The sequence below is a fragment of the Argopecten irradians genome, chromosome 8, assembly GCF_041381155.1.
Source record: "Argopecten irradians isolate NY chromosome 8, Ai_NY, whole genome shotgun sequence".
Classification (NCBI taxonomy): Eukaryota; Metazoa; Mollusca; class Bivalvia; order Pectinida; family Pectinidae; genus Argopecten; species Argopecten irradians.
Window position 1 is genome coordinate 16883529 of NC_091141.1, and position 22881 is coordinate 16906409.

The window sequence follows — 22881 nt, forward strand, 5'->3', positions numbered from 1 at the left end:
CTCAATGTCAATGACATCTTGTACAAAGCACCTGATATCTCTAATGTATTCATGAACAATTCTAAATAATATATTATTTGAATTAAATTGGAAAACCACACAGGCAGACAGGACTATCACTTAAATGAGATTTAAATACATAAATCAGAGTTTAGATTACTCGCGGAATATATTAACTGACATTATGTTGGGTTTTTTTTTCGCCAGAATATAGTTTAAGTGCTTCCGAACATTTAAGGGACTTATCTGTAATACAGATTGGAAGCATTCCTTTTGATTGTACACACATGGATGACAAACAATGTTTGTGCTGCAGGGGAATTGAATTAATAATTCGATATTCTGTAGAACACTATATCTAAACAGCATTATATCATGTGGCGATAAAATTAATTGATATACTCATATATATATCAATGATATAATCTTAATTGTTATAATGTAATTTATTAATTGGTATACTATTGGAAATATTTCCCAGAGATATGAACAACAACTTGAAAATTTCTTAGAGATGAAAACAGAACACTTTATTATCACAGAATTATCACAGTATTTATAAAATATCAAATTTAACAAATATAAAACAAATTAACATTTGATATATTAAAAATAAGAGAATAACAACCAGAATCAATGTCAAAATGTTATAGAAACATAAAAAAAACCCGAGAATTTACTTAATAACGTTAAGTCCCAATGTTGTTGTGGGATATTTTTGGTTATTTTAAGTTACCAAATTTTGACCAATGATAAAATGTATAAGTTTATAAAGATATTTAAGCATAATTCTCAATATCTTTTAGGGTTATGAAGTCATAGACAAAAAACGGAAGGACATTCGTCATAGATGCTTCCTTCTATGAAAAGAATGTTCGCCCGTTTTTTGTCTATGACTTCATATCCCCAAAAGACATTGACAATAATGCTCAAAATTTAATTCAGATAACTCAATAGGGTACTAATTAGGCATAAATTTCCGTAATTTTACTTACTTTTACAATAAAACAAATTGAGTTTTGGCGCATTGATATCTTATCCAATAATTCAGGTTGTCCAATGACTGTGCCGCTTTTAAAATTCCCCGCGAAAATGTTTTGTATTTATGACGTCATAATACCTCAAAGATTTAACCAATAGTAATGAGTGTAACATATGAAATTAAATTATTAGATGATGAAATTTCAATAGCCATCAGCCTTATAACGAAGGCATCATTTGAACTTTCATAGAGGCCAAGTAAGACAAGGTATTTGGTGTATTGTTTAGACAATTATATTTATAAGATAACGTGAAAATATTAATCAAACTCGTGTAGTTGCTCACCAGATTTACTACTCACTGGTTACTGAAGAATTATGCTTATATAATATATTAATTTATTCAGTTTGCTTTAAAGAGACAATTCCATTTTCCTGTGACCGAATCCTGCCATGTCACCACGTATAAATACATTGGTCTACATCCTTGTGAAAAATTCAAAAAAAAAAAAAAAAAAAAAAATTCAAAAAACAACAAATAATGAAAATTTGCACGATGATTTTGACAATTTTAAATGCTGTCGTAGACATTTGCGGACAGGCCACGTTTATACCAACTAAGTTAGAACCGGGTTATTTCCTATGTAAACTTCAATGAGCTCTTTAACTAAATTGTCCCTTTAAGAAAACATAGTCAAAATATACAAGTGTTTGTGGAAAGTTTAGTTAAATAAATGTCTAAATGATAGGACATAACAACTACAAAATGTTTTTACATTTAAAACGCACAATAACAAAAGTAACACAATGAACACCAAATAGGACATGGAACAATGCTATAAAACGCGCTGTAAATATTCAAATAACCATTCATGCCTATTCCGTTTTTGCATATTACAGAATTAGCTTCCTTGCGGGTATGTATCGATTGTTACGTCATTATTTTGTGAGCGCAATTAACGTCGTTTTCTAAGAAAAGTATGACGTTACGCTCGTAAGCACATGACGTCACAATCAATACCTACCCGCAAGGATAGATAACTCTGTTATATGCAAATACAGAATACAAACCTCTGTTGTAGCAACAAGGTGCACTTATTTGGACTCCTTCGAAAAAACGCTATTGTCATTTGTTTGCTGTTTACTCCACATTGTAGTGCACTTTACAAAATTTAAATGTGCTCAAAGTATTCGAACCTTTATAACAAAAGAGCCAAGAATGTCAACAAAAGATGAAACTCCGTCTTTGCATATTACAGAATTATACCTCCCTTGCGGGAAGGTATCGTTGTGATGTCATTATCTTGTGAAAGAAAAATTCACGTCATTATGCTCGCACACATGACGTCACAGTCAACACCTCCTGCAAGCTGACCAAGATACGTTGTTGTCCTGACTGACCTCGTCAGGGGTACCGAAGGGAAGATGTGTTTGTCAGCGGGGAAAAGGAATCAAGAAAAACATGATATATATAATACAACAAGGTATTATTGCACTTGTAAGATGAGTTTGCTGGCTGGCATATTGTGTCTAAAACTTACATGTAACACGACGCATTGAGATAGAAAAATACAGGAGCAATAACGATTAAAAAAAACACCAAACAAACAAACAAAACGTAACAAACAAAGAAAAAAAACGGCAACTGTTCAATAACAATATCAAAATTAACAGATATAAAACAAATAAAGAATGATGATAGGGTACATTTACACATCATACTAATGGAATGAGGAGTATTTCGTTGGTGAAACACTGGATGCTTTTATGTAACGAGTACTAACTATAGTTTCAATGATGAACAATGAAGCAAATCATCTATGAAAACAATAAGAAGACGGACTGCTCAGAAACAATAAGAAGACGGACTGCTCAGACTTAATATTCAGACTAAATATCAGACTAAATACTCAGACTAAATATGAGACTAATATGCATATAAAATTATACATTATCAACCAATATCACTAATAATTCTTGAATTGAAAAAAAAGTATTTTATGATTATGCTCAACATTACCAATAGAATTCCATTAAGATAACGAAATCTATATAAGAAATACTGACTTTGATTATATCCTTTCATTGTAAGTGACAACCTCTTTGTGCACTAATATAAAGATTACTCTATCTAAGAAATGTTCCCTAAAATGTTTTTAGACGTCTGCTTCTGCTATTCATAGCCGCTATGGAAATTTGAAAAAAATACATTCAATTCATATATTTACATTAGAATGATTTATGAAAATAAAAAATATTAAAAGGTTACTATGTTATATCAAAAATTATGACATCCATATGCAACGAAAAAACGAGATTAATGGAACAGCTGGATGACAAAGTCGTTGCACAACATCGTGTTTTCAAGCTCTCGTCTTCCGGTCGATCTTAATTTACAAATGACAAACGGTAAACAAGAAATATAGTTAAAATAAGATTTGATTGACTTATTACAGTAAACCATAGTTGATTCTATATCGAGAAACAACACATTAAAGATTATACATTAAAATAATATTGAGGGGGACTATTCTTTTTATTGATATGAAACTGGCGTGATGTTTGAAATCAGCTGTTCGATGCACGAGAATCGTTGTATTTATAGTGTATTCATAGTGTTTTCATAGGCAAATGTTTGTTTTCGTCAGTTGGTTGATTCATATAGTGACGAAACACTCAGAATGTAAATATAGTGAAATATTTGTACATAAACACGAATTCATTCGCATAATACTCTTCTTTAAACAGCGAAAGGTTGGCGGAACTTCTACCACTTCATAAAAAACGTCATGATCACCAAATAGACAGGAACAACGAGGTAGCGGACGAGGCAAAAGGTGTACTGTGATGGGGCTGTAAAAAGATAATTAAAAATTAGATAAGGACTATTTACACAGATATAGTAGTGGCCATAATACAGCACGCACGCGATTTTGTGTACTATATATTCTTAGTAATTTTACATTTTTTATTCCTCTTCAGAAACGTAAACATTTCAAAGTTGACAACATAAAAGCTGGTTTGCTAGCGCTTATTTTGAAATAATGAAAAATGTTCTTCCATTGCAATATTTCCGAGTTGTGAGCGATTATAGGGACCGCAGAATCAAACCAAAAATAGATTCCTGGAAATCCCCTTTTGGACACAAGATTTCATAGAGAGGTAGAGGTGAATGTTTCGGAGCCTGCTGATTGGGTATTCAGCATCAGTTTCAAATGTTTAATGTGTGGGTTGGGCAATACATGTAGATGTGAAATATGTAAAGAAATTTTAAAATTCTGTCAAGTGTGTTTCTGACAGGGGGAGGTAATTAATATTAGAATTTCATGAATATTTTGGTCAATTTTTGGGGCGGAATTCTTGAAACATAAGATGGCACCGCCCACATAAAAGTTTAGCAATATGGTAGATCTTATAATTCCTTTTTATTCACAGGTATGCGAGATACTATTCTCCAAAATTAGTGACAAGTGACAATACTTGAAAACTCCATTTAACCTGGACAGTGGCAAACGTTAACATATCGTATAAAGTGAAATCATTTGGTTCTGCGGTCTCATTTCATCCAAACAACGTTTGATGACATCGCCATTACCTTCTTTATCTATAGTAAAATGGTGTCATAAAGATTACATGTCTACAATTAAGATCGATTTTGTACTTTTCCGATAAATGCTGCAAGGAAAATACTTTGGATGATTTTCATAGGATGCAAAAATAGTCCAGTTCATATAATCTTGTTACGATTGAATGTAAAATGACTTTAGGAATAACAATTAATGATATGTAAAATTACTAATTTTATAGTTTATACTTGCGTCATGTATTATGGCCACTGACTGTTTATATGCTGTTCACATTATCAGTATTATATATTTAGTATTCCAAGACTCTCAAGTAAGTTTAATAATCCGCTGAGTCATGTTAAATTCTAATGGAAACGTTTTGATATGCCTTACTCTACCATCATTTTTTTTAAATATATATATTTATATCATAAGAGTATATTAAATTGTGTTATATTAATATATTAAAGAGTACGAAATCTTTCAAAGAGTCCGCCTAATGTTTGAACGACATATAACCAACTCATTACAATGTACTGATGCAAGGCATAACATCACGACGATACTATTTTGTTGATTTATCAATTATATATTTGGAAATCCAAACCATTAAGTTTCACTACTAGCTGTCCTCATTCTTGTAATCGCATTTCGTATCGCAGTTTATGAATTCTGTGAAATCATTTTCAAATAAAAGATGTTACTAAGAAGATTTCAACGTAACATTACCTAAATTCACGAGTTATCATAGCGAGTGTCCATATTTCACCGGGGTCTAAACTTCAGTATTTTTATGATAACAAGTGATATTGTGGTAATTATGACAAAAGATGAATAGCACAGTATCAGTAAGAAATAAAAATCTTCATAACAATATTCAAACAATAAAATTTTATTTCGAATTACCAGTCAGACTCCTTTTCCAGTACAGTTCTTAGAAAGGGCGACAACCTCCTGTGGGGGGATTGACTTTATAGAAACTGTTGTTTATTGTGTCCGATTTCACATAGTTTTGAATGAGTGGCTTATTAAATAATAAAAGGATAGTGTACGGACATAAATTTACTCAATATGACTTTTAAATCTACATTTACATATTTATTTACCGAAATGGTATATAGAGTTATATTGAAATCTATTCATACAAAAATATAGTTTTCATGCCTTTGTAAGGAATTCGAGTTTGTAAAAATATGAGGAAATTTTCATTTAAACTGTTAATTATATCTCTTATACGAACAATAAAAAGTAAACAATGGCGAAATTTGGACAATTTGAAATTTGGAATTCATTTACAAAAGTAAAATCTTACCTCCAGATCCCAGGGAGTCGGCCTGAAAGAAGCAACTTCCGCTGCCATTCACACATGCTGTAGTATCGACAGTGTTACTGGCGGTTGTTGTCGTTGTGGTTTGCTGATTACTGCTGGTTGTAGAAGTGGATGACGTAGCGGCAGCTGATGATGACGTAGTAGAGCTCGGTGTAACATTCGGCGTTGTGGTTGTAGGGGCAGCTGATGATGACGTAGTAGAGCTCGGTGTAACATTCGGTGTTGTGGTTGTAGGGGCAGCTGATGATGGCGTAGTAGAGCTCGGTGTAACATTCGGTGTTGTGGTTGTAGTGGTGGCTGATGATGACGTTGAAATACCAATGGAAGATCTCAAACTGCTTGGTTGCGCACTGCTGTCAGTAGAGCTTTGCGATTGTGTGCTACTCTCAGTAGAGCTTGGCAGCTGTGTGCTGCTGTCGGTAGAGCTTGGTAATTGTGTGCTGCTGTCGGTAGAACTTGGTAGTTGTGTGTTGCTGTCGGTAGAGCTTGGCAATTGTGTGCTGCTGTCGGTAGAGCTTGGTAATGGTGTGCTGCTGTCAGTAGAGCTTCCATATTGTGTACTACTGTCAGTAGAGCTTCCAGATTGTGTACTACTGTCGGTAGAAATTCCATATTGTGTACTGCTGTCAGTAGAGCTTCCATATTGTGTACTGCTGTCAGTAGAACTTCCATATTGTGTTCTACTGTCAGTAGAGCTTCCATATTGTGTACTACTGTCGGTAGAGCTTCCAGATTGTGTACTACTGTCGGTTGAGCTTCCATATTGTGTACTACTGTCAGTAGAGCTTCCATATTGTGTACTGATGTCAGTAGAACCTCCATATTGTGTACTGATGTCAGTAGAGCTTCCATATTGTGTACTACTGTCAGTAGAGCTTCCATATTGTGTACTACTGTCGGTAGAGCTTCCGTATTGTGTACTGCTGTCGGTTGAGCTCCCATATTGTGTATTGCTGTCAGTAGAGCTTCCATATTGTGTACTACTGTCAGTAGAGCTTCCAGATTGTGTACTGCTGTCAGTAGAGCTTCCATATTGTGTACTACTGTCGGTTGAGCTCCCATATTGTGTACTACTGTCAGTAGAGCTTCCATATTGTGTACTTCTGTCGGTAGAGCTTCCAGATTGTATACTACTGTCGGTTGAGCTTCCATATTGTGTACTGCTGTCGGTTGAGCTCCCATATTGTGTACTGATGTCAGTAGAGCTTCCAGATTGTGTACTGCTGTCAGTAGAGCTTCCATATTGTGTACTGCTGTCAGTAGAGCTTCCATATTGTGTACTGCTGTCAGTAGAGCTTCCATATTGTGTACTGCTGTCAGTAGAGCTTCCATATTGTGTACTGCTGTCGGTAGAGCTTCCATATTGTGTACTGCTGTCGGTTGAGCTCCCATATTGTGTACTGCTGTCTGTAGAGCTTCCATATTGTGTACTGCTGTCGGTAGAACTTCCATATTGTGTACTGCTGTCTGTAGAGCTTCCATATTGTGTACTGCTGTCGGTAGAGCTTCCATATTGTGTACTGCTGTCAGTAGAGCTTCCATATTGTGTACTGCTGTCGGTAGAGCTTCCATATTGTGTACTGCTGTCAGTAGAGCTCCCATATTGTGTACTGCTGTCGGTTGAGCTCCCATATTGTGTACTACTGTCAGTAGAGCTTCCATATTGTGTACTGCTGTCGGTAGAGCTTCCATATTGTGTACTGCTGTCAGTAGAGCTTCCAGATTGTGTACTGCTGTCAGTAGAGCTTCCAGATTGTGTACTGCTGTCAGTAGAGCTACCATATTGTGTACTACTGTCGGTAGAGCTCCCATATTGTGTACTGCTGTCAGTAGAGCTTCCAGATTGTGTACTGCTGTCAGTAGAGCTTCCATATTGTGTACTGATGTCAGTAGAGCTTCCATATTGTGTACTACTGTCAGTAGAGCTTCCATATTGTGTACTGATGTCAGTAGAGCTTCCAGATTGTGTACTGCTGTCAGTAGAGCTTCCAGATTGTGTACTGCTGTCAGTAGAGCTACCATATTGTGTACTGATGTCAGTAGAGCTTCCATATTGTGTACTGCTGTCAGTAGAGCTTCCATATTGTGTACTGCTGTCGGTAGAGCTTCCATATTGTGTACTGCTGTCGGTTGAGCTCCCATATTGTGTACTGCTGTCGGTTGAGCTCCCATATTGTGTACTGTCAGTAGAGCTTCCATATTGTGTACTGCTGTCGGTAGAACTTCCAGATTGTGTACTACTGTCGGTAGAGCTTCCATATTGTGTACTGCTGTCAGTAGAGCTTCCATATTGTGTACTGCTGTCGGTTGAGCTCCCATATTGTGTACTACTGTCGGTAGAGCTTCCATATTGTGTACTTCTGTCGGTAGAGCTTCCAGATTGTATACTACTGTCGGTTGAGGTTCCATATTGTGTACTGCTGTCGGTTGAGCTCCCATATTGTGTACTGCTGTCGGTTGAGCTCCCATATTGTGTACTTCTGTCAGTAGAGCTTCCATATTGTGTACTGCTGTCGGTAGAACTTCCAGATTGTGTACTACTGTCGGTAGAGCTTCCAGATTGTGTACTGCTGTCAGTAGAGCTTCCATATTGTGTACTGCTGTCGGTTGAGCTCCCATATTGTGTACTACTGTCGGTAGAGCTTCCATATTGTGTACTTCTGTCGGTAGAGCTTCCAGATTGTATACTACTGTCGGTTGAGCTTCCATATTGTGTACTGCTGTCGGTTGAGCTCCCATATTGTGTACTGATGTCAGTAGAGCTTCCAGATTGTGTACTCCATATTGTGTACTGCTGTCAGTAGAGCTTCCATATTGTGTACTGCTGTCGGTAGAGCTCCCATATTGTGTACTGATGTCAGTAGAGCTTCCATATTGTGTACTGCTGTCAGTAGAGCTATCATATTGTGTACTGCTGTCAGTAGAGCTTCCAGATTGTGTACTACTGTCGGTTGAGCTCCCAGATTGTGTACTACTGTCGGTTGAGCTTCCATATTGCGTACTGCTGTCGGTAGAGCTTCCATATTGTGTACTGCTGTCGGTAGAACTCCCATATTGTGTACTGCTGTCGGTAGAGCTTCCATATTGTGTACTGCTGTCGGTAGAACTTCCAGATTGTGTACTGCTGTCGGTAGAGCTCCCATATTGTGTACTGATGTCAGTAGAGCTTCCAGATTGTGTACTAGTGTCTATTGAGCTTCCATATTGTGTACTACCGTATTGCGCTGTTGTCGAACCAGAAACTGCAATTGATTAAGAAACATAATTAGTCTTTATCCGAAATGACAACATTTCTACCAGAATACTTAAGCTTTGCATAGTTTGTCATAAAGTGTTGTTACTGGCATTAGTTACGTTGTTTAATGCTTTGATTTCCAAAAATGTGAAGTTAAATTGATGACTTGAGCAGAATAAATATGTTACTTGTTGAAAATATTTATTGACATCATAATATCATATAACAATTTCCTTTTCATGTTTATGATCCTGTTACCATGCCATTAAACAAAGTGGTTTTTACCATTTCCATGCAGGTATATCAGAACTGACGGTATATCATATCTGGCTATCTTTGGACATGCATGCAGAGTTTGGTTGCCAAGACTCTGGCGTCCACAGTTACCAGGTTTCTATACACAAAATTTATCAAAACCCATATATGGATTTCTTTATTTTGACACATCACATGCTTAAATGGAAACAAAATACAGGTAAGAACGTAAGAACATTTGGTTGCCACGGTCTTAAATAAGTGTTAGCAGGGTATCAATTAGCCTAGACTTACAGTTCCAGTTCAGTGCTGTGCCGTTAGCCAGCTTATAAACAAGGAAGATACATACTCGCCAGATATTTTCATAAAATGTTTAGTGACACAAAGTTATCGTAGAAAGTTTTGCAATCTTATGAATTAACACAATGTTTGCCTTTTATTAATTTATGTTTTAATAATATGAACATAGAAACAGGAAAGAAAAAAGGAAAACAATTGGGAATTTTTACAAACATCAGTCATCCAAACCTGTTTATAAAGACCCCTCAAGGGATCAAGAAAAATTGTCTTTATAGCCCAATGGTTTTTATGAGATGACCATTTGGGAGCATGAGTATTTATACAGAGGTGGTCGCAAAGCCAACTTTAACCGTGATGCAATTTCTAATAAAAAGAGCAGTTCAAATAAACGAAAAAAAGTCTCAAAACAAAAAACAAACTTTAGGAATATCAAATAATACTGAGCTGTTTTTGTGTACGCCATTTTATTAAGAAGTTAGATAACGTGAATAATGTAGCAATAGGAGAGAGTGAGACAATGAGCAAAATTAATGTATCAAGACATTGGTCTGATATTTGTTGTTTGTTTCAAAATGTACATCCATCCAACAAAGCATCAAAATACATGTACTGTAGTTGTAAAGCATTTTTTGTTGATCATTTATTACATAAAAAAACCATTGTTGCCAAACTTGCTGTACCCCTATGACGTCTTATCAATTGCCTGTCTCCACCAACTGACGCAGTTCAAATTCAATTAATTTTACCTTAAAAGAGCAAAACCCATTTCCTAAAAATGTGACGTAAATTTGAACATGAGTTTCAGAAGAAATAGTAACCTAAATTCGCATTCTTCCACGTCCCATTGACGTAATGTTCATCTGAAATTGACATAAAGTTTTCTTTGTGTGACATTCACCACATTTTAAAGTAAATCTAAGGTTGATTCAAGTCATTGTCAGGTCAAGCTGTTTTCAGTTAAGATTGACACGAAGACAATACCCAACCCCAAACGAGAGAAAAAGACCAACTGATGTTTATTATGGAGTGATATTGATCCAACCTAATTACAATTATTTGAGAGTATCGAACAACATCGTAGTGGAGCGGAATTACAAATCTAATTTTGATTAGATCGGATATTGATCTAACATTTATGTTTTGCTTGTGCGAACATATTTTTACCATCTTGAGTTTTCGTAAAACCCAACATAAGTTTTTATTTATCTAGCAAATTGTCTCCTTTGTTTGATATGTATAATGCTGTGTCTTAGTCAGTATGACATTTTATTTGTTTGTCTGTGATATCTTTCAAGTATATATATCCACTGTCACCATCAATGTTTTGTTGTTTATGTGACAAGATGGAGGATGCATAAAATACATTTTACTAGTGATAAGAGTGGTATGGTACAAGAGGTGTTGAACCAGGAGCGGTTTTTTCCCCAGTATATTATCCACGATATTAGCTACTGAGAATATCTCAGCATTTAAAATAATACATCTTCAGGAGAAATAACAAGTTTGATTAAGGATGCGCTCTGTGATTGTAGATGAAAACTTAGCAAAAATAGGCAACAACTGCAATGATGCATAACTACTATTTGTACCAGGGATGAACTAGATATTTGAAATTCAACAATTTAATCACAAAATACCAGGTTAAAAAAGCGGATTTGGGTGCAAAAAAGGGCCCAAACCATATATAGTCCTTTTTGAGTAAATCACATGTTTTAATTATTAGTTTGTTACAGTAATGCTTGTGAATGCATGAATTCATCATTGCTTAAAATCAGAAATGCAATAACGTTTGATTTCGCCAAAATAATACTGAATATCGTTTGCAGTAGTTTGTGAAAATCTACCAGTATTAACGATCGTCAATATTGATATCAACAGAGAAAAAATGTTCTCGAGTGCGAAACGGGCAATACGAAATGTTGTTAATACAGATATTCAAGTAAATATTCCATTGAATATTACTCTTAACCATTGGTATTAAATGTCGACAAACACAGGTATAATTGGCCCCTCTTACTGTCGTAGCTGAAGTGTTGACGATTGTCCTTAATAGTCATTTAGCCATATTTGCCATAGTCATCAATTTTTCAGTCATGAGGAGTTTGATGTTTGGATTTTTTTTATCACGTATACAAATTTATATCAAATCTCATATCATGTAGCCATGTTGATCATAGTAATGGTAAGTCTTATAAAATTATACATTATTGTTTATATGTACATGTACCTATAATCCTTCATCCCTGGAGATCCACCTTGATACAGCTAGCAACTAACAATATATTTGTACTATGGGCAGCCTAATGAGACTTATCCAAACTCAATTTTTGAATTGTCTCTCTGTTAATATGATTATCATTCTTCTTCTTTTCTTGTGTTATTTTAAAATCATCAAATATTAAAGTAAGGTAACTCCTAAGAAACTAATTATGGGTAAACACTAGTAATTACAAATATAGTATAACTCCACAAATCAAATATATCTGTATTCTGTGAGATTGATTCTTGATGCCCATCAGTGGATGGCTAATTGTGTTAAACACATGTGGACTTTATAGCCTGTATCTGTTGTGGCGAATAGGACCAATATCGTGAAATATACATACTATCAAGTATAGTTAGAATTATGTGATAATATTTGGTTATTATATCAAAATGAAAATTAACTGTTAATTTATAGAGTTACTATAATATTTGATAAAAAATTATGTCATTTCTCATCTAGGCGTTACCTCCCCTTCTTTTCATAAACCTCACCATGTATATATGTTTTATATAATTATTTGTTTGTACCACCAATATCAGGAGTAGACTAAGATAGGCTGTCTAATCCAATTGACACTAACATCTTTTTGTCAATAAAATATTTGAAAATGGAAAATATCAAATCTCATTGCAATGCATTAAAAAAGCTATAGGCCCTTGTTTCCAGATTAGACTATGCATACTTACACATCATAAATAATTTATAACATAAAATTTCTTTTCATTACTTCTATATAAGTTCATATTCCTTAACTTCGTTCAGATGTCACAATTCTATCCAATCACAAAGAAGGGTGTATTGATACCGTATCACAGTCTAACTTTACAGATCGCTCAGATTTCACAATTCTATCCAATCACAAGGAAGGGGTATTGATACCATATAACTGTCTGACTTTACAGATCGTTCAGATGTCTCAAGTCTATCCAAATCACAAGGAAGGGGTATTGATACCATATCACAGTCTAACTTTACAGATCGCTCAGATGTCACAATTCTATACAATCACAAGGAAGGGGTATTGATACCGTATCACAGTCTAACTTTACAGATCGCTCAGATGTCACAATTCTATACAATCACAAGGAAGGGGTATTGATACCGTATCACAGTCTAACTTTACAGATCGCTCAGATGTCACAATTCTATACAATCACAAGGAAGGGGTATTGATACCGTATCACAGTCTAACTTTACAGATCGCTCAGATGTCACAATTCTATCCAATCACAAGGAAGGGGTATTGAGACCGTATAACTGTCTGACTTTACAGATCGCTCAGATGTCACATTTCTATCCAATTACAAAGAAGGGGTATTGAAACCGTATAACTATCTGACTCTACAGATCGCTCAGATGTCACAATTCTATCCAATCACAAGGAAGTTGTATTGATACCATGTAACTGGCTATTTTGGAACGTCAAATTTTTGAGGGGTCAAAATTTTCATTATTTGGCCTAAATCGGGATAATTATTTAGTTAAAATGTTATACATAATTCATCTATTCATCAAATTTTCGCTTATCAAATTTTCGCGACAACAGCAATACCCCATGAAATAGTATACATAACAAATTCGCAAAAATAACTGGCTAAACGGTCCAACAATTTTCTGGAAATGTTGCAAGGAGCCATTTTTAACATTAATTTGATAAATGTTAAAATGAAAGAGACACCATTCTTTTTTATTGACGATTTAGTTTGGCCTCGAATTGATTTTTTGACATGATGAAATTTAAGGTTTTAGGTATGCTCCTTGTGTTTGGCATATCATTTTAAAACTTACTATAGATATAATCCCTTAGCAGATATTTCTAAAAAAATTAATTAAATCTAATTCGCGAAAAATATCTTTTCAACGACTGAAATGTAGCCAGTCAGATTTTTTAAAAAGTCAGCATTCGTCCTAAGTGCCTTTAAATTAAAAATTGACCCTTGGGTCCATTAACACCATTTAGTGGTGGAATTTTGTAAACTTACACATATTTATTTAGTTAAAAGGTTATACATAATTCATCTATTCATCAAATTTTCGCTTTCCAAATTTTCGCGACAACAGCAATACCCCATGAAACAGCATACATATCAAATTCGCAAAAATAACTGGCTAAACGGTATAAGCTTTTATTAAGCTCGTGAATATTAATGACATTGATTAAAAAGGAAAAAAAGTTATATTTTTATAATAGTTTACATTGTATTCTATTTATGATCATGACGTATAAATATTATTTGTATTGTATGACCTTGAAGTGAATTATCTCTTACAATGTTGACTTAAAAGCACTTAACCGTGCGTCACAAAATAAAATAGGATTGGTACGGAAAGTTGACGTACAGGTATTACTTTTAGTATACTTATGTTATAGAATGAATAGAATTACCGTAAAGTGTTTAAAAGCAGTGTTGCAAAATCCACCCACGCTCCGATGGATCTTTATATATTTTTCAATCTTTTAAGCCCTTTAAAAGGAATAAATGGCATGAAATAATGTTTTTTCAGCATTGGAAATGTTGCAAGGAGAGCCATTTTTAACATAAATTTGATAAATGTTAAAATGAAAGAGACATTATTCTTTTTTTTATTGACGATTTAGTTTGGCATCGAATTGATTTTTTGACATGATGAAATTTATGTTTTAGTATGCTCCTTGTGTTTGGCATATCATTTTAAAACTTACTATACATATAATCCCTTAGCAGATATTTCTAAAAAAAAATAATTAAATCTTATTCGCGAAAAATATCTTTTCAATGACTGAAATGTAGCCAGTCAGATTTTTTAAAAAGTCAGCATTCGTCCTTAGTGCCTTTAAATTCAAAATTGACCCTAGGTCCCTTAACACCATTTAGTGATGGAATTCTGTAAACTTACACATATTTATGGTATTACGAAATAAGTAATATATTCTTGCATTTTCCTTAATAGTACAAAAAACTTTACAGCTTGGTTTCTTTTTTAATATTAGAAACCGAAAAATAATTGAAAAGAAATATATTTGTATAAACAACTCAAAAGTAAATAAAGAAAATAATATCAATTTCCCCTCTGATGTAGATAAACACTATTCAAAATTGAATTATAAACATATTAACATATCGAAACATAATCACGCGATCATAAAGGCTACACTCTAAATTTGACCAATCAGGAGCTTTAATTTCGTTACCATGGCAATAAATTATTTTAAAAATAAAACTTCATTGTTTCTTATTCGGCATACAGTACTTCATAACCTATAAGTACCAAACTTCTCTAATTTTCAACCAATCAAAGTCTTCCAGGTAGTTACCATTAAAAACAATCGTTTTGGAAGTACTCAGCATATTCCATAATCCCTATTAACCAATTTTCATTTGCATTTGACAATATCTTATATTCAACCAATCAGGAGCCTCCTTTTTGTACCCATAGCCAATCTTTTTTTCGAAGTCCATATTTTTGTACACCAATTTTCACTTTTATCGGCCACTGAAATCTTAAACTGGAAGCACCCCGTCGCTAACAGTACTCGCCATATCGAAAGTCGCCCAAAATTATTTTCCCATATTTTAATTTTGAAACTAATTTATACATAGAGAGAACACATCCCGAGATCTTAATGCAGCAATAAAATTCGGGACATGACATTTTTTTCTAAGAAATGGGACAGATACAAAGTATACGATACGCAAATGTAATGTGAATAAAAAGTGTAAAATATTTAGCAAAAGATATCCCATTTTGGCATGTTTGTGCAAGTAGTTTTAATAAAAATGAACACAATCATAAAAAGTAGTGTTATTTCAAAGGGACAACTAAAGTACTTTTGATAAGCAAATTTTACACAAAATTAGGCTGTTGGCAGTTTCTATGAAATGTTTACCATTATCATGAACACTATCTTTGATAAACGTATGAGCAGCCTCGTGCGTGTGTATTGGATATATTTAGTTTCCTTCATAAGTAGTAAGATATTTCCGTTTCATATTTTAGTGCTTTTCACGCTCTCTTTAAACGTTAATTCTTAAACAATGTACAGCACTAAGTTTTGTAAGAGAGTATTTCCTATATTGAACCACCATATTGCGCTTATTTCCATTCGCGCTAATACCTCATAATTTACAACTTTTCTCTAAACTTTGACTGCACTTATAATGTAAATAAGCATACTTACTGTAACAATATATATGCTACATTATTTAAAAGATCAATTTGTGATAAAATAAAACTTAAACACTGCGGAAGATTTTTTCAGATAGAAAGTAGATTTTAAATACTGTATTGTACACCAACTATCTTTCGTATACGATTCATTATAAAAAAGTTTTTACAGTAGATGAGTTAATGTAACCTAGGATTTTTAAATACCGGAGCCAAAAGAAACATAAAACAAAGATATATTGAAAAAAATTCTCAATCCAAAAAGGTCACATTGAATAAATACTCGTAAGCTATTAAGATAAATGTCTCGACCATTGCTATTAAACAAGATCAATAGAAAGAATTCAAGTGGGGCAGCTTTGGATTTAAATTCTGTTATGCAATAGACATTTAAAGGTTCGTGGTTTCAGTATGTCACGATCATTGGTAATGCTTTCTTTTATTGCCCTTCCTTGTAAGAAAGGGGGGCCCAAAAGGGGTAAACAGTAGTAAATCCTTTAAATTACATGTTAATTTCCTATTTAAATACACATGTAATGAAAATTCAATATCAATCAATTTCCGATATATTTCATTAACCAACCATTTCTGTTAATTGTGCAATTCGGTTCGTATTTCATATCATTATAAACAATGTTGAATGGACGTCGTTAATTATCATCGACTTTCTTTTCTGTACAAATTTGACTCTATGTTGTTAATTAGCATTTACTGGGTGTTTTGTACAGTTCTGAAATGACTCTGTACACATAAAACACACAAACAAACGTGATACTAGAACATTATAAATACACCATACCACCAAACACTATGTAAACTGCTTCAAAACTGCCGAAAGAAATTGTAACAGAGGCAACACTACATGATAAGCGCTTTAAATACACTGTACTGTAAAAATATTTTTGAAGTAATTTTATTTTAGTGTATTTGGCCAGTTCAGAGTGTCAATACATACACAATCTAAGAAGAGTTTCAAAAACGCCTTATACCGAATACGTTTCTTGAATAACATACCCATATCATTCGTAGGCAATATTGACACTCTGATCATTTGAAGCTGAATGTATCTTTAAACTAATATTGCATCCAGTACTATTTTTCAGTGGTATCATTCTTTTTGTGGTAAATTAACTTTCTTTTGTATCTTTTTTTTCTTTTTTTTTCAAAGCAACATATTTTTTTAAGATTGATTTTTTATTTTTAGAAAATCATTGTCTTTATTTGTAGCAAGTCGTCATTGCAGAAAATATGTCAAAAACTTAAACTTTTTTGTTCATTTTTTATACACGAATTTTAAGAAATGACCAATATGGCGGCCATTTAGAAAAAGTACATTTCTTACCCTTTGTAGAGAGGTATATTTTCACTTTTTTTTTACTTCAATATTTTTAATTAATTACCATGTTTAGCTATATCAAGTTCATTTTTCTGTAAATCTTTTCAATGTTCATTGTGATGAAAATATTAAGCATTTAAGTGTCGTAATTTAATAAGGAATAACACAGAATTTGAATGTCATGCTGACTGTCAATTTTGTAATACAAATAGCAACTTTACTGTTCTAGAATCGACACTACAAAATTAAATAGAAATCAATGTTTTGTAAATAATCAGAACTGTTAGCGAATGGCTAAGAAATACCCATGTTACCCGATTTTCAGACGATGACAACCAAACGGTCCTCCATTATGTTTCCATAGTAACCGTTAGTGAAGCATGCGAAGTGCCAAATTATACAATTGATTACGTTTGGCAAAAAATTATAAAAAGATTATATAAAAAGTTATTGTGCATTTCACAAAACCCGTTTATATGGTACCCATTAGTAATGAGAAGCTTCATTGAAATTAATCCATACAGCAGTTTAAGAGAAATTGTCTGGACAAACGTTTTCTAATGATAGTAGATACCCATGCCGCTGATTCAAGTATGCTCTACAAACTTCAGGGAGAAATTATAATAGACCTTGATCATAAAATGAAATACTTCATTGTTCTTGTTTGACGCATTTCTTTTTGAATAAAAATAATTTGTACTTCAATTTCAATAATATTGTCGACTTATTATTTTAGCATTAATCTCAATATCTTTTGGGTTTATGAAGTCATAGACAAACGGACGGAAACTCTTTGCGTCTATGAAAAAAGAATATCCGTCCGTTTTTTGTCTATGACTTCATGAACCCAAAAGATATTGAGAATAATGCTTATAATTTAATTTAACTAACGCAATCATGTACTAATTACAATGTAGTCATCAATTTCAGTGATTTTACTTACAATAAAACAAATTGCGTTGTGGCGCATTGATAGCTTATCCAATAAATCAATTTGGCCAATGACTGTGCCGCTTTTACAATATCCCGCGAAAACATTTTGTCATAATACTTGACCTACAATTCTTTTGGTCTATGGAAAAATAACCTCAAAAATCTAACCAATAGAAATTAGTGTAACATATGAAATTGAATTATTCAATTATATGTCTGAATGCCGGGAGCTTTACTGTGGAGAAGACAAAGAGCTCTTGTATGAGAATCTGAATCCATACCAGGGCAGACCAATCTTGGGAGCTCTTCTCAAAATATAGATGTACCTAATTATATATGTGCATCTTTATTGACGTTAAATCAGAGGGATAAAACAAATGTAACGCCGAACAGGAAAAAGGGGTAAAGTAAAAATTGATAAATGAGCGATACTTACCTGCGGTGAGGCAGACTACACACACCAGTGTGATGGCTATCCTTACTGTAGGCATGGTCGTAGACTGTGGTCCGATCGAAATAAACACAAACGTTCCACCTATTCAACAGAAACAAGTGCATATTTTCCAGAGAGCTCAATTTTGCGATTTTTATACATCAAACTTTCACGGTGATGTTATTTTCGCGATAGATGCACTTTCAGTAGACATCTAACAACAAAGTTCATACATGTACAAAATATTATACGCGGGGGGAATTTTCATGCGAGCGTACTAATTGGCATAATTTTCCCACTCGCGTAAATTTCCACCTTTACAGTACCAACTTTTCATGAAATTTATCTTGAACAAACTACATTCCTACTTCTTAGTGATTTATGGGATTTATAACGTATGTATTATAATTTTGGTAATAAAAATCGTTTATAAATGACCAAGGTATTAATAATATTTATATTTTTAAGAATACGATTTGAATTAGTAAAATAAATTTAACATCAAAATAAACAAGAAGTTTAAACTATCGACCGTCTCGTTGGCTCTTGTGGACTACAATGCTTTGATAACCTGGTTTGCAGCAATGGAAATAATATACCAAAACGATATTTGAGATCTAAAGTATTTTCTAAGAAAACTCTAGCAGAAAACTTTTTTCATTCTTCTATAGGAAGTGTCAGTCGAGACTAATTGAAAATTATCGTCATCACTAGGAGTGGAATACGATTGAAAATTAACATACCAGGTAGATCATTTAGAGGCGACTTAAAGTGAAAATTAATATACCAGGTAGATCATTTAGAGGCGACTTAAAGTGAAAATTAACATACCAGGTAGATCATTTAGAGGAGACTTAAAATGAAAATTAACATGCCATGTAGATCATTCAGAGGCGACTTAAAGTGAAAATTAACATACCAGGTAGATCATTTAGAGGCGACTTAAAGTGAAAATTAACATACCATGTAGATCATTTAGAGGCGACTTAAAGTGAAAAGTAATATACCAGGTAGATCATTTAGAGGCGACTTAAAGTGAAAATTAACATACCATGTAGATCATTTAGAGGCGACTTAAAGTGAAAATTAATATACCAGGTAGATCATTTAGAGGCGACTTAAAGTGAAAATTAACATACCATGTAGATCATTCAGAGGCGACTTAAAGTGAAAATTAACATACCAGGTAGATCATTTAGAGGCGACTTAAAGTGAAAATTAACATACCAGGTAGATCATTTAGAGGCGACTTAAAGTGAAAATTAACATACCATGTAGATCATTTAGAGGCGACTTAAAGTGAAAATTAACATACCAGGTAGATCATTTAGAGGCGACTTAAAGTGAAAATTAACATAAATTATCTAAAAGATACTTAAAATGAAATTAACATAAATCATTTGAGACGACTTAAACTTAAAATTAGCATAGGCTATATAAAGGCCCACTACCTTTCCGAAACGGCTATTCATTTTTAAAATGGGAATGTAAAACGTGATTGTCAATTTTGTAGAGTTGCAAAATATTAGCTTACTGTTATTTCTACACTTATATCACCTTCTGAACAATATACTTGATAAAAATCAATTACTAATTTTCAAAACGCTTGTGTTTCCCGCATGATGAATTAGTTGACTGTTACTGTGTCAGACTGCAAAATAGCGAAATAAATCATCCTTGTTAAAATACACTGTAGATCATGCTTGAATTCTTGCATTTGTTTGGTCGTGTAACATCATCTTACACCAAAAATATAAATTTTCTTATTATTGTTTATAAAAAAAAATTCGGAAAGATAATGGGCATTAAAAGACGACTAAAATTGAAAAATAATATAGAAGCGGGTAGATACAATCGTGGGTATTGAGAAATTGATATTAAAACGGTATCGGTGCGACTTAAACTGAAAATTAACATAAATCATTTAGAGGCGACTTAAACTGGAATTTAGAGGCGCAAAAACGAAAATTGGCATAGAAGCGGGTAGATACAATCTTGAATATTGAAAAATTAATATTAATAAGTTGGCTTACAGGGAAAATTGGCATAGGTCCTTTTTCTTCATTCAGAGGTGACATCAAGCTTAAAATCAATATACATCATTTGGAGGCGACATAAATTGAAAATTAACAGATTATTCAATTAATGACATTGATGGTATTTTGGTAAATAAATCATAATAATATACAGACACCAATGTCCACGATTATGGTGAAAAAAACCCTGCTATTTCTAGTTTGATGTTTTCACTAAAACAAAATAAAAACGGTACTTACGTGTAATGTTCACAACGTACCGACAGGACCTCCAGCAAGCCTACAGGATTGAAGTACAATCTCTAACGCTCAGCTTTTTACTTACATTCTAACTTAACTAATAGAGACTCGAATCAATATTGTCATATGTCCTTATTCCTGTTGTGGTGAAAGTGTAGCCCTAGTCTAATGCCTATACTGACCATACGGCATACCAAGGACATTAACCAATTTACACCAGAGATCGAGATACCAATTTGAAATAAAAGCAATGCTATATTTTCTGTTTTAAGTGTGTAATAGCGTTGCATTTTCTTGTAGTATGGTATGGTATTGTCTATTGCACAGTGTATGACTTGGCAAATTTATAAGTTATTTAGACGCATTTGGCAAGTTTTTTTGAATAACCATATTAATCGTAGGCCGGTCAGCTATTAAATAAACACTTAGACTACAGTTTGAATGTAAAGTGTATATAGCTATACATAAAGGTCATATGTTTAAATGTTTCAATAATTCGCTTGCTTGTTGCCTTTGGCAAGCCAATTTGTCATCGCCCGTACAGCAATTTTGATTCAAATATTTAAGCTAAATTTTATAGCTTACTTATCTGATGATATCTTTCTCTTAAGAAATGGAGAACTACATGAATAAGTCGTACGGTTTAGCAGTAATTTGTCTGTTTTCTGAGAAGGTTTGTGAATACTAATTTGACATGGACTAGAAGATGCCTGTCCCTTTGGACCCAGAAAAGAACAATTCATACTAACAAGATTAAAACCGTGAATTCAAAATTGATAAAAAAAGGTCAAGTTTACAAAGTATTGCGAAGATCAGATCAGTTTCAATGACAACATTCCATCATATAAACCTATTAAGTTACAACATGTTACTCAATAGGCATACATGTGTAATGGATTGCACAAAAGACCCACAAGATATCTTATTAGTTATACTGTATAAGTGAAATACATGTTTTTAAAACTGACACAAAACGATAATGGAGAAATACCAAAAGCATTAAGGGATCTATTGTTAATTGTTTTCGATCTTTAAGATATCTTACTGCTGACGAATGATATTTTTCTCTATCAAAAACAGGAGCAAACGAATTAGTATTTTTTCTTCGGTTAACAAAAGTTACTTACTTTACACCCTTACTATCATTGAAATGTTTGAGCTTCTTTCTTTCCTTAAAGATTAAAAATATCAAAAATTGCGTCCCACAAAACGAAATCCACGGCACTATACCCAATATTAAATTAAGTACTGATTGCTCATCTACCAAACCAAAAAATGTTTTAGATGTATTTTTGTGTTATTTGGACACATACAGGTATATATACGATTAAACATCAATCTAATAAAAATCAGTAGGCTTGTATATCAGTTATTATTCAAATAATGGGTATCGTTTAAGTTCTGTCGTCGCTGGAGCATCTTTAAATTAATCTTAAAATTATTTTAATGGGCACTTACAATATTAATGTACCTCTTACTAATAAAAAATTGATATTCTTCAAGTGATGCCGTACATAATACTATTGACATCCAGTGTCTTTTTGGATTACCAGGGCGTTAACGTACTTACTGTTACTATTCCATATGATATCGTAGAGACGACTTTTGGGATCTGAATTTTGCTCTTCTTCCTAAATGACTTTCATCTTTCTAACGTCTCCCTTGAGATTGCCTCACGTTTTGGCCTTCAGTTGAGCGCTCGCCCCTGTGAGGAAGGCTCTGGGTTCTTTCCCCTGGACGAGACACACCAAAGTCTATAATGTGGTAGTTTCTGCTTAGTTCTTGCCTCTTTATTTCTAGTAGTTTGAGATGGCTTTACAGTATT

At 33.5% G+C, this 22881-nt stretch overlaps 1 pseudogene; it reads right to left on the minus strand.

Moving 5' to 3' along the window:
• Window positions 1-532: 532 nt before the first annotated feature.
• Window positions 533-19173, minus strand: LOC138329518 (putative per-hexamer repeat protein 5; annotated as a pseudogene).
• Window positions 19174-22881: the final 3708 nt, after the last annotated feature.